Raw genomic sequence first — 16,847 nt, forward strand, 5'->3', positions numbered from 1 at the left:
TCTTCCACCTTTCTCATAAACTCTCTCTTCTTTACCACTGTACTTTGTTCTTCATCTGTGCTCTTACTGCATTTTCTAAATAACACAAATGTTATATATAAGTAGTTATTAATACACTTGCCTTTCTAAAGTGTGAGCTTCTGGAAAGCAGGGGCTGTGCCACCCTTGTTTCTTCAGTGCCCATCATTGTATCTCACATGCTGTATTAATCTGTTTTCATGCTGCTGATAAAGACATACCTGAGACCGGACAATTTACAAAAGAAAGAGATTTATTGGATTTAGAGTTCCACATGACTGGGAAGGCCTCACAATCATGGTGGAAGGCAAAGAAGAGCAAGTCACATCTTACGTGGATGGCAGAGGCAACAAAAGGGAGCTTGTGCAGGGAAACTCCCATTTTTAAAACCATCAGATCTTGTGAGACTCATTCACTATCACAAGAACAGCACAGGAAAGACCTGTCCCCATAATTCAATTCAAGATGAGATTTGGGTGGGGACAAGGCTAAATTGTATAACAAGTTTGAGGTACCTTTTTTTTTTTTTTTTTTTTTGAGACAGGGTCTCACTTTGTCATCCAGGCTGGAGTGCAGTGGTGCCATCACCACTCACTGCAACCTCTCCTCCTGGGTTCAAACGATTATCATACCTCAGCCTCTTGAGTCACTGGGATTACAGGCATGTGCCACCATGCCTGGCTAATTTTTGTGTTTTTAGTAGAGATGGGGTTTCACCATATTGGCCAGGCTGGTCTTAGATTCCTGATCTCAAGTGATCCACTTGCCTCAGCCTCCTAAAGTGCTGGGATTACAGGTGTGAGCCACTGTGCCCAGCCTTAGGTACTTTAAAAATACTTTGATTCTAATAAACAGGTACAGACACAGCTAAGCTGTGTAATGCATCTGCACAAACTGATACACAGGTAGCAGTTGTTTTCTTCAAAATGTTGTAAAGTAGCACTTTGATCTTTAGTGTCCTCTTTAGTATCTCAACAGTATAAAGGCACAACGTGAGATGAAATCTTAGTGTTTTAATCAGGAGGCCCTATACTTGTGTGGATCACTCTTACCACTGTGGTCGCCTTTACCAGAATCAGGTTGTAGAATCACTGTTCACTCTATTGTGTGTGTTGCTTTGTGAGAGAGCGATTGCTTCTAGGGGTTAACAATGAGGACAACCAGAGGCAGAAGAGAAGAATCTTAGTGACAGAAGCTGGGATCCGATTTCCTCACCAGGGCAGCTTCTTTTCATCTCTAGTGAGAAGGCCATTTCTGCCTTGTTCTTTGTCTGTTTCAAGCTTTCTCAGAAGCAGCGGCTCCATGGGAACAGGCATTGCTGTCACACATCAGGCATTTAGGCGTCTATTAAGGAAAGATGAAAAGAATATTAGATGTGGCAGGGAAGCGGAGAGGCAGTGGAGAAGCGTGCAGAGGACAGGATTTGGATTGTGGATGGTTATCTTGCTAGTGGGAGTAATGTGTGGCTGGAGGGGGATGTAATGGCATCTATTGTCAGTCCCCTTAAGATTCAATTACCGAAGGACCTACAGCTGTCCTTCCTGTACTCCAATCAGCTGCAAAGAATCCAGAGAGAGGAGCACCAAGCAGAGAGCTTCAAGAGCCTGAAAGTAATGCAGCTTTGAAAATTTTCAGTTAAGTCTAGTCTACTTCCCTCCAGTATCTCCCAAAAAGTCCGAACTCAGCTTGATTTCAGCCCAGAATCAAAATGTCCCAGAACCTCTCCTCCAGGAAATATTTTAAAAAGATGTTTGTATCTATTACATTTTCTCTTCATGACCATGCTGTGAGGGAGACAGGCACGATAAGAAGTCTCAGTTTTAAAGATGAAAAACCTACGGTCCAGTAATTTTCTCAGTTACTTCAATTAATGATGACAGAGCTATGGCTGAGTGAGGAGTAATCGCTCCTTTTCCAGCCATGCTGAGGTATAGGTTTGGGTGTAGGGAGGTGAAGGACTATTATTTTCCCTCCCAGACAGAAAGCATGAAAGAATAATAAAACTAAGAAACAAAATATCCAGCTCAGTCATTTCTAAGAGCAGAGTCCAATACTCAATGGACTGTTGATGGCAGATGTGTGAACACTAAAATCAGAAAAGGGGACTTTAATCTGGAGGTAATGACAAATTCAGTGTGGGAAGAATCAATAGATTATTATGTGAGTCACTGAGCGTTGTTATGAGCAGCAGCCTTTCACAGCAAGCACCTTATTGCCATCACACAGCAAGACAAAGAGGGCTTCTTTTTCTTCAGATCATGGGAATTAAAGCTATTACAATTTGGATAGAAATTACTTTTAAAAGCATTTGTTTATCACCTATCTCCCGGCTACTGGGTGCTGAAAACAGAGGCAAGCACCGTCTTCCAAGTCTCTGAGTGCACGCTATTCGGCACCAGCTAGTATTTCTTCAAACCTCCGGTGTGAATCACTACTAGACCACCAGTTTCTATTTGGGGGTTGGAGGATTTAAAGTCCTAACCTCCAAACAAATTGATCATTTTCTATTTTTAATCAGTATATATGTCTGAGAGCCTGAACTACATTAGATCATATTGTCTCTTTTGATGAAACAGAATGGGTGTGTTGGGGCTAATGGGCAAGTTTTTCTTCCCCTTCTGAAGGTTCACTGAAAAATCATCTCATACAAGGTAGATTAATTAGAGAAAAGGCATACAACTTTGTCTAATGTGCACATGGTAGACTTCCGAATAAACACCCAAATATACAAGGGAAATTGCCCATTTTTATGCTTAAGGTTCACCAAAGTAAGTACGGCCATGTAGAAATATGGTGGACCTAAAAGGGTATGACCTAATGCTAATAGACTGAGTGGGGAGATGCAGCAAGTCCTGTCTGTCTAGATTCTTCTCGTTCTCTCTGAGCAGCATTCCTTCTTCTGGGTGTATGGCAAATCCTTGTCTGGAATAGGGGTCATATGACCTGCAGTCATAGAAGTTAGGTCAGATAATTTGTTTATGGCCAGTTTTCACACAGAAAGGTGCAACAAAAGTTAGAGTGATATGTTTAGGTTTTATGGCTGGCTTTGGGAAAAAGGGGTTGTGATTTCCATAACCTACCCTGTGGAAGAGGGATTCTAGTTTCTATATCTAGCCTCATGGAAGAATGAGAATGAGAGGCTGGAGGACAGGAGAAGTTTGGAGAGAAATTTAGACTGCTTCTGAGGCCTTTTTTTGGGTATTGTTTTCTGAATTCCAATAGGAGCATAGGAGTACCAGAGTGATGATATTCTGTTTAGACTTCTGAAACACTCTTCGACATTATTTTGTGATGAAAGTCCATGAAAATGACATATATATGTGAATAATGTAGCTGAAAGTGACATAATAACTACTTGATTGGCATCTAAAAAGGCCCAGATTAATAACAGTGCTATTGCCTATTATCTTTCTCCTTTTAAAAGATGACTTCATTGAGGTATATTTTACTTATCATATAATTCACTCACATCAAGTGTACAATTCAATGATTTCTTAGTGCATTTTCCTAGTGGAGGCAACCATCACAATACATTAGTTTTAGAACATTTCCATCACCCCAGTAGGATGCCTCATGCCCATTTTATGGGTTAATTCCCACCCCTACTCCATGCCAGGCAACAACTAATCTACTTTCTGTCTCTATAGATTTGCCTTTTTTGGACATTTTATATAAATTGAATCAAACAACAAGAGGCCTCTTGTGTCTAGCATCTTTTACCTAACGTGTTTTTGAATTTTATCAGTGTTGTAGGATACGTCAGTAGTTTGTGCCTTTTTGTTGTTAAATAGCATTCTGCTGTATAGATATACACATTTTGTCCATCTGTTTACCAGCTGATGGTTCTTTAGGTTGTTTCCAAGTTTTGACTGTTATGAATAATGCTGCTAAAAACAGTGATGTGCAAGTCTCCATGGATATGCTTCCATTCCACTTGGGTATATACTAGGAGTGGATTTTTTTTTTCTTAGGTTATCCTCACTTCCCTTACCATGGAATTTCTTTAACATGATGACCCAGGTCAATCTATGTATCATCTGACTTTTCCATTGGAAAGTCAAAGTGAAAAGAGATGATAAATCAGGTAGTCAAGGGATATTTGGAGGCAAAAATCTCCCAAGTTGGTAGAAAACAATTTTCCCTGAGAAAAATCATAGCAGGAAATGGATAAAAGCACATGACATCAACCAACGCAGAGAAAGAGAAGTTGAAATGCTCTAGTTTACATTTTCTCCTGTCCTTCAATCTCCTGCCACTGTATACTTTTGGCCAAATATGGCTGGAAGCCGGTTGGCAAAGGCATCCAGAAAACAGAGCAGGGCAGAAGGGCAGAGAGAAAGATAACAGAGCAAACAGGTAAAGGGTCAGTTTTGCTTGCTTACTCACCTAATTCACAGTCGTCAGAGTGTTTGTGTGTGTGTGTGTGTGTGTGTGTGTGTGTACACCATGGATCTTCTGGCCTCCCAAATGGAGCCAATACAAATTCGTGTAAGTTTTCCATGCCTTGAATAAGATTCTAGTGCCAGAGGGGATGTTATCGACCGTCCAGTCCTATGGTTTTTGAAGTCCCATAGGGAAACTGCTGAGCAGAAATCAAAACAATGCTGCTTTTTTCTGTTTTACATGTTAAAGCTTCCAAGTAAAATTCACATTGAGTAAAGTCTATGGATTTCAAAAGGTAGAAGTTCACTGGTTAGTCCAGCTCTGCCTTTGACAAGTGGAGAAAATGAAGAATGAAGAACTTAGTGACATTTTCGACATCCTGCTGCGCTTCCTCCCACAGCTGAAAAATATTTGCTGAGGGCAGAGCCAGGACTCAGGTTGCCAGGGCTCTGTGTACTCACCACCAACCTCTACACTAAAACTCTCAATCTCTAGTGTTATCATATGTATTTAAAATTATCAGAAGAATTTTAAATACATATGTAGGTGACTTCCCTCCCCACATCAGAATATCCAGGGTCAGGGCCCAGATATACATTATGTTTTTTAAAGTTACACAGGCTTTTAGATACAACCCCGGGAACAACTGCTCTAGGGAATCACCAAGACTCTTCCATCAAGAGTAAATTCAATTACAATCATCCCAACTTACGTCTGTATAGTACTCTCCCATTTATTATTTAACTTAAGCATTGCAGAACCCTAGGAAGTAGATGGCAAAGAGAACTAAAGCTTACTCAAAGTCAAACAGCAGGAAATGAGCCCCAGCATTAGAATACTGGGCTTCTGACATACATAGTCTTGTGCTCATTCTTATCACTGCATATTAACTTTCTCTACTCTGTTTATTATGATAGGAACATGGCATTTTAGAACACTTTTCAATAAGGGAACCATATACAATCCCTGTTTCTGTAAGCATTATGAATATCATGAAAACAGTAGGAAAGAAGTGTTTCTTCAGTTGCATGCACATCTGTAATTTACAAGAAAACCACCTACTCCAAAAATCAAGTGATTTCAGGAAGTCCACAGCATTTGCCTCTCATGTACTAGGAAAAAAGTATCTTTTCAGCGTCACACAGAGCTCACTATGTTCTTCCCCTCATGCTCTAGCCACAGTGGACTTTCTTCTGACCTTCTCAGTGTGCATATATGTGATTCCCCTCCCACTTCATCTCAGTGAAGTCTGTGGGTAGAAGCCACCATTCTCTTTGTGTTATAGTGTGCACTTAACCAGCCACTTCAACATTGGAAATTATCCGTCTCCCCCTTCATGCTCGGTCTGTGATATAAAGCAGGAGCCTGGGTATTCTGAAAATGTTACTGATTTCATTTCTGGTGTGTAAACTTCTGATTTTTACTACCTCCGTCTCCTTGGCTGGCCTCCCTCCTGGCATCAGCCCATTACCTTTGGGCCAAATGGGGACGCTTCATATTCTCTTCTTTGAGGGTAGTACTTCCCTGGAGGCTTGTGGGTCCTGTGCATAAATGGACCCATGGTGAGTTTATAACATTAGCTTCCTAGAAATGTCAGAATTTATTATTAGTTTCCAAAAGATGACAGCTCTCCTAGCTCAGTTCAGAATGAATTTGACACAAAATTAAACGAACTGGAATTCCTAATTATCTGAGCATCCTAATCAAGATATTATTATAAATATTATAAGGTAGATGCTTACAGTCATCAATATTTATTTATTTTAAATCAGAAACCAATTACTTATGGATCTCAAATACTGATGTGCATAAGAATCATCTGGGGAGCATATGTAAAGTACAGATTCTTGACTTTTCCATCTAGAGGTTCTAATTCAATAGGCCCTCGCCACAGCCTGAGAATTAGCTTTTTCTTAAGCACCCAGGTGACTGATTGGGTTAGAACAAGACCAAATCCTGAGAAGCACTAGTTTACAAGCTCAGCCCTCTAAATGTTAACTTTTTTTCTTCTTTAAAACCTTTCAAATAAGTTCCACTTCAGAGCTATTTAGAACCAGAATCTAGCAAGAGAATAGGAGGTAGGAGGATAGTAGATTATATCTGCAGTAGATTCAGTAGATCGTCTAGAATTGGGAACCAGTCTTAAGTTTTATTTTGCCCTAAAATTAAAAATCATTATCAACACATGAGAATTATTTGATTTGAGAACCATGCTTCTCATAAGTCTGACAAAATGACTGAAAGGAAAACTGTAGGCTTTTCCTTGTGTAAATGAACATTTTAAAAAGATATCAGGTACCCAAATACAATGTGATACTTGAACATTTTATCCTCAAGTGATAACATTGTATGTTTAATTTAAATTTTCATATATTGGCTTCTCTCTGACTTGTATTGTCAGACTATTTTACTAGGTTGAAAGTTCCAATTAGGATAAATTCTTATCATTCTATTCAGTCTCTTTGTACCTTCATTTTCCTGCCTCTCTTTTCTATTAGCAAATCGACAGATTAATTTTACCTAATGTTACCATATTCCTCTTGCCAAGATATCAGAACAACAATCTAACAGAAGCTTAAGTATGCTTAAGAAGACAATGAGACCAAATGTTTAAAATTAGAGCTGCCCTGGAAGATGCAAAACACACCTTTTCCTGTTTGAAATGCTGCGATTTTCTTATCCTCACATATATCTCTTAGCTGTTCTAAGCACCTCCCCCTACCCTCCCACAGCATATCAGCTGCTAGGTGTAGCTTAACTAATTTAAATACCATGTTGAGGCTTGCTGTGCACCAACTACTCTCTGATTCACAAACATGGTTCCAATACAGACTGTTTTGAAGATGTAGGCTTTGGAATTATAGAATCCTCTATAAACTCTTCTAAAGTACATGTAAACCTGGTCAGATTTAAATGCTTTTCCTCTCTCTCTCATTAATTTATTCATCTCACTCTACAAACATCTATGGGGTGCCAGGGCCTATGATGGGCCCTGAGTACAAAGATGAAGAGAGCCCAATATACCCAACAGTCCGGAGGAAGAGAGACAGTAAAACACATTAAACAAATGATTATGGTCATGTTAATTATAACTCAGTGATAAGAAGTACAGTAATAGTTTAGTAACAACTAAATACTAATTACTATTGGTAATAGTAATAACTGAACAAGAAGTTATGGCAAGGCACAAGAGGGAGAAATTGCCTGGAGAAGGATGGTGTTGCGAGAACGTCTCTCCAAGGAGTTACCATTGGAATGGAATCTTGAAAGTTAGGCAGTTTGCTAAGTGCATGAGACAGGAGACTGCAGAAGGAAACAAACGGCTTAACTGAGGAACTGAAATGCATTCAGAACTGCAGAGTGAGGTGTGAAATTACAAAGATAGATCCAGATCATAAACGTGCTTGTGAGGAACATCCCACAAAGCAGTCTCCTGAAGGACAGGTGCAAAGGACTTTTGGAGTCGGCCCTGGGTAGACTATGAGAGAGAGGGAGAGAGAGAACTGTGGCAGCTTTCAACGCCTTCCTTCTAGACTCAAGTCTCCAAAGCTGCCCTGCTTTCCCCTTCCTAAAACTGATCCTTCAGTGATTTCTTTTATCATGTGCCCCCCTCCTCTCCATTAGCCTTCTAATAGCTTGAGCTACTTTGAATCAGATTTTTGTCACTGACTCTCTGGTGCACTGACTAATGATGAGGTCTCCATTGACCCCTCTTCTTCCAGAAATACCCACAGTCCCCCACCCTGTATGGAAAGAGAGGCTCTTCCCAAAGTTCCCATTTGTCATAGTAAACCCCTGTCCAAAAATTCCATGCCTAAACAAACATAAAACATAAACACATACACACACACACAAAGCAAACACCTTTTACTTCAGAAAAAGCAGCAGCTGTTCTTAGAAGTAGACCACTAACAACAAAAAGTAACAGCTGTGGCATGGATAACCCTGATTATTTGCTTAAACTACTATGCCAGTTGCACAATAGAGCAAACAGAACTACAATCATCAAGCAGACAGGATATAGAGTCACTGCTGTTTGTGAGTCTTTTTCATTTTGTCCACCTGTTTGAAGATGGCAGAGACTCAACTTAGAAGGTTAAATTTGTGGTCTTTATTTCCACCACACTAGTAGCATGAACAGATGTGCATTTAAGTCAGATTTTTCTGGTTTGCTGCTTGGGAGATCCCTGCACTATAATTCTTCAAAGTGAGTGTAAAGTGAGTTTATCCAGTGTGTGGTTAGAAGAATTAGAAACCATGCTGATTTCCTAAAACACACACACACACACACACAAATATATATATAAAAACATCAAATTAAGGGCAAGTGCATCAGTTCTCTAGGGCCAAGACCAACTGCTTTAAAAAGTGCCCCAGAAAAGAATTCAGTTTCTATTCACTTAGAAGGAAATAGGTTGTCTCTGTCAATATGAGGGGCCAAATTGGAAAGACTTTGGCAAGCCAAGTGCTGAGTTGCTGGACTGAACTGACTGGAGCCTGGCTGTCTCCAGCCCTGGGCAGATAACACTGGCTTCAGGTTCTAGAGGCATTTCGAGGGCAAACCCCAAAGAGGCTGCATTCCTGTAATCTGGCCTGAGTGTTCTCACAGCACAGAGGGAGACTATCTCTGACTTGCCAATCTCCATCTGAAAAAGCAAACCCCATTGGCAGCAGCCTCTGCTCCCAAGGATTCTGGGAGAAGATCCAGACAGAAGCACTTTATGTGGGGCAAAGGAGGTACCACTTCAGCATCCTATTTCCTCTCCTGGCAGACAGACATTTTTCTAATTGTCTGTTGCAGAAACTAGAACTGGATCATGTGCCTAGGACATCTAAAAGATGGAAATCAGTGACTGAGGGAAAAACTGCAAAGTTTTTGAGGGGGCCAGGAAGAGAGGAGGGAGAGCAGAGAAAACTCTAATTCAGGTACCAGTGCAAATCCCATGGGTCTGGCTAATACTGACAAGGAGCCTCTAGTGGGAGGCTGAGATGGGGCCAGCTTGCACAGGGGACTTCCGTTAGCAGAGGAAAGTTTCTGGTTCTGGAATTGTTGGCATCATCTGCCATATTTGGGGTGAAAATCTTCTATTTTTACCTAAAGATGAAATGGTTACCTTTTGGATGGCAAGAGAACACTAAAACTGCGATTGCAACAAAAACCCATTCTTGCTGGTTGGCCATATGAAAGCTCTTTCTCCTCAGTCTCAGACTACTCTTGGATCTCTCACATATTCCTAACCCTGGCCAATGTATATCAGCTACAAAGCTTTTATTTGTTAAAAATGACATTGTTACTATTTTCTAACTGTATATGCTCCTTGGAGAGAAAAAACATCAAAGAAATATAGAAAAGTACAATATTAAAAGTGAAAACAATCCAAAAGTTCATCAACTGCTATAAACATTTTTGCAAATCATCTTTCCATTCGCCTTTCTTTCCTTTACTGAATCCTTTCTGCTCCCAAACATTTATTGAACATTTACTTGTTCAGCATTCCCCAACCTTTTTGCACCAGGTACTGGTTTCATGAAGATAATTTTTCCATGGATGGGGGGGTGGGGCTGGGAGTTGGGGGATGGTTATCAGGATGATTCAAGCATTTATTGTGCACTTTATTTCTATTATTATTACATTATAATATATAATGACATAATAATACAACTCACCATAATGTAGATTCAGTGGGACCCGTGAGCTTGTTTTCCTGCAACCAGATGGTCCCATCTGAGAGTGATGGGAAACAGTGACAGATCATCAGGTATTAGATTCTCATAAGGAGTGCACAACCTAGATCCCTTGCATGCGCGGTTCACAATTGGTTCCAATGATGATCTAATATCATGGCTGATCTGACAGGAAGTGGAGCTCAGGAGGTAATGTGAGTGATGGGGAATAGCTGTAAATATGGATGAAGCTTTGCTCACTTGCCTGTCACTCCACTCACCTCCTCCTGTGGGATCTGGTTCCTAATGGGCCATGCACCAGTATTGGTCCATTGCCCTGGAGTTGGGGACTCCTGTAGTAGTTGACAGGCACTGCAGATTCAAATGTGTGTGCAAGAGAGAAAAGTGTCTGTCCTCATACCTTAGAACCTATGTCCTCCACCTCTCTGTGCATAAACACTCACATGCATTATATGCATATATATATGCATATAATTCTTAAAAATGTGTTGGATCAACATATAATTTTACATAAAATTGCTTTAAAATCAGCATGCAACCTATTTATTTCCCCTTTCAAGAATAGATAATGACCATATTGAAAATATATATCACCATGTTAATGGCTCCAAAATGAAATCATTCATTGAATGAACATTTTATTCATTCATTTGGCACAAGCACTACACTTTTGTCCAAAAAGGCCATGCCACTTCAAGCAAGCAATAATGACATATAGAAAATCTTGTGCACCACATCGAGTTTACTATTGTCTTTCAACCAAATTTATACTGATTTTGTTTCACATTCATGTTTTGTGTTTTTCCTTATGGAATCAAATTTATCCATCTTTTCTTTCATAGTTTCTTTTTTATGATGTTTGGAAAGGCTTTTCCTGTCATAAAATTATTTTAAATGATACTTTCTTCTAACACTTTTAAGTTATTTATATGTATATTCAAACCTTTGATCCATCTGGAATTTAATTTAGTGTAAGGATTTACATAAGGATACAGATTTATTCTTTTCTAAATATACTCAAAAATTATTATTTCAAAGGACTGTTTTTATGCGTAGGCTGCATGCTTCATGGTGTAATTTTGTATTTCTTCCACATGCACACTGATGCTAGAAATTCCACTGCTAGAGACTGGTTTTTCATCCTTCGTTAAAATATAAACATCCTATGGAGAGGAAATACCTCAAGGTTTGGCAGTCCTTCCTTTCACTCAGTGTAAACTGAGACTTCTCAAGAGCAGTGCAGGACATATGGAATGGTTTTGGAGTAAGGACATGGAAGGTACAGTATTTCCGGGGGAAAAAAAAACTCTAAAAAGAGAATTTGGCATAGCTAGAATATGGAACCAGTGACAGAAAATGATGGGCGATGGGGCCAAATGAGAAGGCAAAAGCCAGACTCTTGGTAAGTCTTATATCTATTTTAAGAGGACTAGACTTTTTGTGATCTGGGTAGGGGTAAGGAGCCACAGAAATGCTTAAACACAACAAAAACATGGCAGATTTAGGTTAGGGGTAGATAATTCTGATGGCTTTGTAGCTCATCTATTTGGAAGCAAAAAGAATAAAGCACTTAGGAGGCTGTGGAAGTTGACAAATTAAGAAACAACAGAGGCAATGGATAAAGGTTTTGGCAATAATCGATGGCAGTGAGCCAAGAGATTTGAGAAATATTTATGTGGAAAAATTAGTATGTGAGTGTAAAGAAAGAGGAGGGACAAGGATGATGCCCAGATTTCTAATTTGTGACCAGGTGGACAGTGGCACCAACTTAATGAAACATAGCATGCAAAAATGATTAGCAAGTAGTTCCCAAGCAAACGCAAATTACATTTGTGCACACACCTGAATGGCTAAAATGCAAAAAGACTTCCTTTAGCAATATCAAGTGTTAGTAAGGACAGATAAATGGGAACTCACGTATGCTATTGATAGTGTTGATAGTGTGTAAGTTGGCATACACTTTAGAAAAGCATTTGGAAATATCTATTAAGGTCAACTTACGTGTAACCTTGAGCCAGCAATTCCATTTTGGCCATATAGCTAGCAGAAATCTGTACATATATTTGCTAAAAACATGTATAATAAATGTATAGCTTCATTATGCTTAATAGCCTCATACTTAACCAAAAACCCTATCAGTAGTTGACTAAAAATAAATAAATTGTGGTTTGTTAATACAGTAGAATATCATATATTTATGAGATGAACATGCGACAGCTATATACAACAACATGGATGAATCTCATAATATTGTGCTGAAGAAGCCAGACACAGGGAACATACTATATGATTCCATTTATAGAACATTCAAAATCAAGCAAAACTAATCTATGTTATTAGAAATCAAGATAGTGTCACTTTTAGAGTGGGGAAGATAAAAACTAAAAGGGGTATGGGGGTGCTACTAGCTACTGGTTATATCTTAGCTTGATGTGGGGTCTGCTTATATAAATGTGTGCACTTTCTGGATATTCATCAAGTCATGCCCTTAAGATTTGTGCTGCCTCTAGTGTTGCAGGAAGTCAGGGACCCCAAACGGAGGGACTGGCTGAAGCCACAGCAGAAGAACATAAATTGTGAAGATTTCATGGACATGTATTAGTTCTGCAAATTAATACTTTTATAATTTCTTACACCTGTCTTTACTGTAATCTCTGAACATAAATTGTGAAGATTTCATGGACACTTATCACTTCTCCGATGAATATCCTTGTGATTTCCTATGCCTGTCTTTACTTTAATCTCTTAATCCCGTCATCTTCTTTGTAAACTGAGGAGGATGAATGTCGGCTCAGGACCCTATGATTGTGTCAACTGCACAAATTTTTTGTAGAGCATGTGTGTTTGAATATGAAATCTGGGCATCTTTAAAAAAGAACAGGATAACAGTGATGATCAGGGAACAAGAGAGGTAACTTTGAACTGGCCGCCAGTGAGCCAGATGGAACAGAGCTATATTCCTCCTCTTTCATAAGCAAATAGGAGAAATATCGCTGAATTCTTTTTCTCAGCAAGGAACATCCCTGAGAAAGAGAATGCGCCCTGAAGGTAGGCCTGTAGACGGCCCCTTTTTAAGGCGTCCCATCCAACGGGATGAAATAAGCCCCGGTCTCCTATAGTGCTCCCAGGCTTACTAGGATGGGAAAATTCCCACCTAATAAATTGTGGTCAGACAGGTTACCTGCTCTCAAACCCTGTTTTTGATAAAATGTTATCAAAGACAATGCGTGCCCAAAACTTCATTAGCAATTTTAATTTCTCTTCATCCGGTGGTCCTGTGATCTCGCCCTGCCTCCATTTGCTTTGTGATACTGCATTACCTTATGAAGTATGTGATCTCTGTGACTCGCACCCTATTCATGCGCTCCCTCCCCTTTTGAAAATCACTAATAAAAACTTGCTGGTTTTACGGCTCAGGGAACATCACGGATCCTGCCGACATGTGATGTCTCCCCCGGACACCCAGCTTTAAATTTCTCTCTCTTGTGCTCTTTCCCTTTATTTCTCAACCCAGCCGAGACACTTAGGAAATAGAAAAGAACCCACGTTAAACATCGGGAGCAGGTTCTCCCGATACTCTAGCCTGTATGTTATCTCTGAATAAAAAATCTAATCAATTCTGAAATGGTTTTGCTGTATCCCCACTCAAATCTTGAATTGTAGCTCCCATAATTCCCACATGTCACGGGGGGGACCTGGTGGGAGGTAATTGAATCATGGGAGCGGGTCTTTCCCATGCTGTTCTCATGATAGCAAATAAGTCTCATGAGATCTGATGGTTTTATAATGGGGAGTTTCCCTGCACATGCTCTCTCTTGCCTGCCACCATGTAAGACATAACTTTGCTCCTCCTTTGTCTTCCACCATGATTGTGAGGCCTTTCCAGTCACATGGAACTGTGAGTCCATTAAACCTCTTTTTCTTTATAAATTGCCCAATCTCGGGTATGTCTTTATTAGCAGCATGAGAACAGACTAATACAATTCCTTATGAAATACAGTGTATGAATAATTAGTTCAGTTTGGCATATGTTGGACATTGAGGTGAACCATCAGACAAATAGATCACTGGGTGCATGTGTCTGAATCTCAGGGCAGGAGTAAAAGGCAGCAGATAAGGAATCTTAGCCACCCTGTGGGAGGAGATTGTGAATGAAAGCAGATGGCCTTGGATATAACTGGAGAATATGAGCACTTAAAGTATGGGCAGAAGAATTCTGAATTTCTGTTTACTCATTTTATTAAAATAAAGCCATCAATACCTGTTTAATAGAATTAAATGTATGAAAATAAAACAAGTGAATGTGTCTGCCTGTTATTGTATGTTTTTCCCTTATTCTCCTTCTATATGCATATAAGCTCATGACACTCTCTTTCCTGAAGGCAAATGCAAAAATGAAAATTACAATGTATACAGTGCCAGAAAATGATATCTAATGGGAATCTGGCCTGAAGACAGTTCTTGACTTTGAACAATTTACAATTGTTAATGTCAGTAATTCTCAAATTAATATTTACTATATTATGCAAAAGTATTCAATAACTGGACTCACAGATAACCCAGAATCAAACACTCTTCATATGAGAAAATGGAAAGCCTGATTAGAATAAAGAAAGAAAGAGTTGAACTATGCATTGAGAAACTAGATGGATTATCAGTAGGATCTTCCAGGCATCAAGGTGGCACAAGGTCACCACTACTGCTTAATAGGCCTTGGGCGACTGAATGAATTCCTGGGCACTACAAAAGGTGATATTATGCCTTGGGGTAGATTCGTCCATTAAGGACCAGTTAGGTGGGAAATTGTGTGTTTGGAAGTGGAATTGTTAAACCACCTTTCTGAATGGTATACTTTCTGTACTTCATTAAGTTGAGGGGGATGGGAGGGAAGAAACTGCGAAAAGTATTTTGCTAGTGCATGCTAGGAAATTTAAACTTATCCATTGACTAGTTAAAATAGACTTTAAACCAAAAGGAGTAAAAATAAATGACAAAGAAGAGCATTACATAAAGATAAAGGGTTCAATTCAGCAAAACTATTTATCCTAAATATGTATGCACTCAACATTGGAACACCCAGATTCATAAAACAAGTACTAGACCTATAAAAAAGACACAGATGTCCACACGATAGTAGTGGGGGAATTCAACACTTTACTTGACAGATCATCAAAGCAGAAAACTAACAAATTCTGGACTTAAATTCAAGACTTGACCAATTGGACTTAATAGACATCTACAGAACATTCAACTCAACAACCAAAGAATATATGTTCTTACCAACTGCACACAGAACATACTCTGAGGTTGATGACATGCTTGGCTGTAAAGCAAGTCTCCATACATTAAAAAAAATTGAAATTATACCAACCATACTCTCAGACCACAGTGAAAGAAAAATGGAAATCAATGCCAAGAGAATCTCCTAAAATCACAAAAATTACATAGAAATTAAACAACTTGCTACCGAATGACTTTTGCAAATATAATGAAATTAAGACAGAAATCCAAAATTTCTTTGAAACAAATTAAAACACAGATACAACATACCAAAATCTCTAGGATGAAGCAAAACCAGTGTCAAGGGGAAAGTTTATAGTGCTAAACACCCACATCAAGAAGTTTAAAAGATCTCTGACAATCTAATATCACCCCTTGAGGAACTAGAAAAACAATAACAAACTAAAAGACCTCAAAGCTGGCAGAAAAGAAATAACTAATATTAGAGAACTGAATGAAACTGAGAGCGAAAAACCTATACAAAGGAGTAACAAAACAAAAAATTTGTTCTTTGAAAAGTAAACCACAATGAGATATCATCTCACACCAGTTAGAATGGCAATCATTAAAAAGTCAGGAAAAAACAGATGCTGGAGAGGATGTGGAGAAATAGGAAGACTTTTACACGTTGGTGAGACTGTAAACTAGTTCAGCCATTGTGGAAGACAGTGTGGTGATTCCTCAAGGATCTAGAACTAGAAATACCATTTGACCCAGCCATCCCATTACTGGGTATATACCCAAAGGATTATAAATCATGCTGCTATAAAGACATGCACACACGTATGTTTATTGCTGCACTATTCACAATAGCAAAGACTTGAAACCAACCCAAATGTCCATCAATGATAGACTGGATTAAGAAAATGTGACACATATACACCATGGAACACTATGCAGCCATAAAAAAGGATGAGTTCATGTCCTTTTTAGGGACATGGATGAAGCTGGAAACCATCATTTGAACAAACTATCGCAAGGACAGAAAACCAAACACCGCATGTTCTCACTCATAGGTGGGAATTGAACAATGAGAACACTTGGACAGAGGATGGGGAACATCATACACCAGGGCCTGTCATGGGGTGGGAGAGAGGGGAGGGATAGCATTAGGAGATATACCTAATGTAAATGATGAGTTAATAGGTGCAGCACACCAATATGGCACATGTATATATATGTAACAAACCTGCACATTGTGCACATGTAGCCTAGAACTCAAAGTTTAATAAAAAGTTCATTAAATTTGAAAAAAAAGATAAACAAGGTTGATTAATCAATGACTAGATTAATAAAGAAAAAGAGAGAAGATTCAAATAAGCACAATCAGAAACAACAAAGATGACATTATAACTGATCCCACAGAAATACAAAGGTCCTCAAAGATAATTATGAACACCTCTATGCACACAAACTAGAAAGTCTAGAGGAAATAGATAAAGTCCTGGAAACATACAGCCTCCCAAGAATGAATCAGGAAG

At 39.1% G+C, this 16,847-nt stretch overlaps 1 long non-coding RNA gene across 1 annotated transcript in view; it reads right to left on the minus strand.

The window, feature by feature from the left end:
- Nucleotides 1–253: 253 nt before the first annotated feature.
- LOC144331401 (uncharacterized) overlaps nucleotides 254–16,847 on the minus strand; it is a 30,669-nt gene continuing 14,075 nt past the window's right edge. Inside the window, exon 2 of the long non-coding RNA XR_013398501.1 lies at nucleotides 254–1,362. This is a non-coding gene — a long non-coding RNA (uncharacterized LOC144331401). The remainder of the gene's footprint in view (nucleotides 1,363–16,847) is intronic.

This window comes from Macaca mulatta, chromosome 9 (genome assembly GCF_049350105.2).
Source record: "Macaca mulatta isolate MMU2019108-1 chromosome 9, T2T-MMU8v2.0, whole genome shotgun sequence".
NCBI lineage: Eukaryota > Metazoa > Chordata > Mammalia > Primates > Cercopithecidae > Macaca > Macaca mulatta.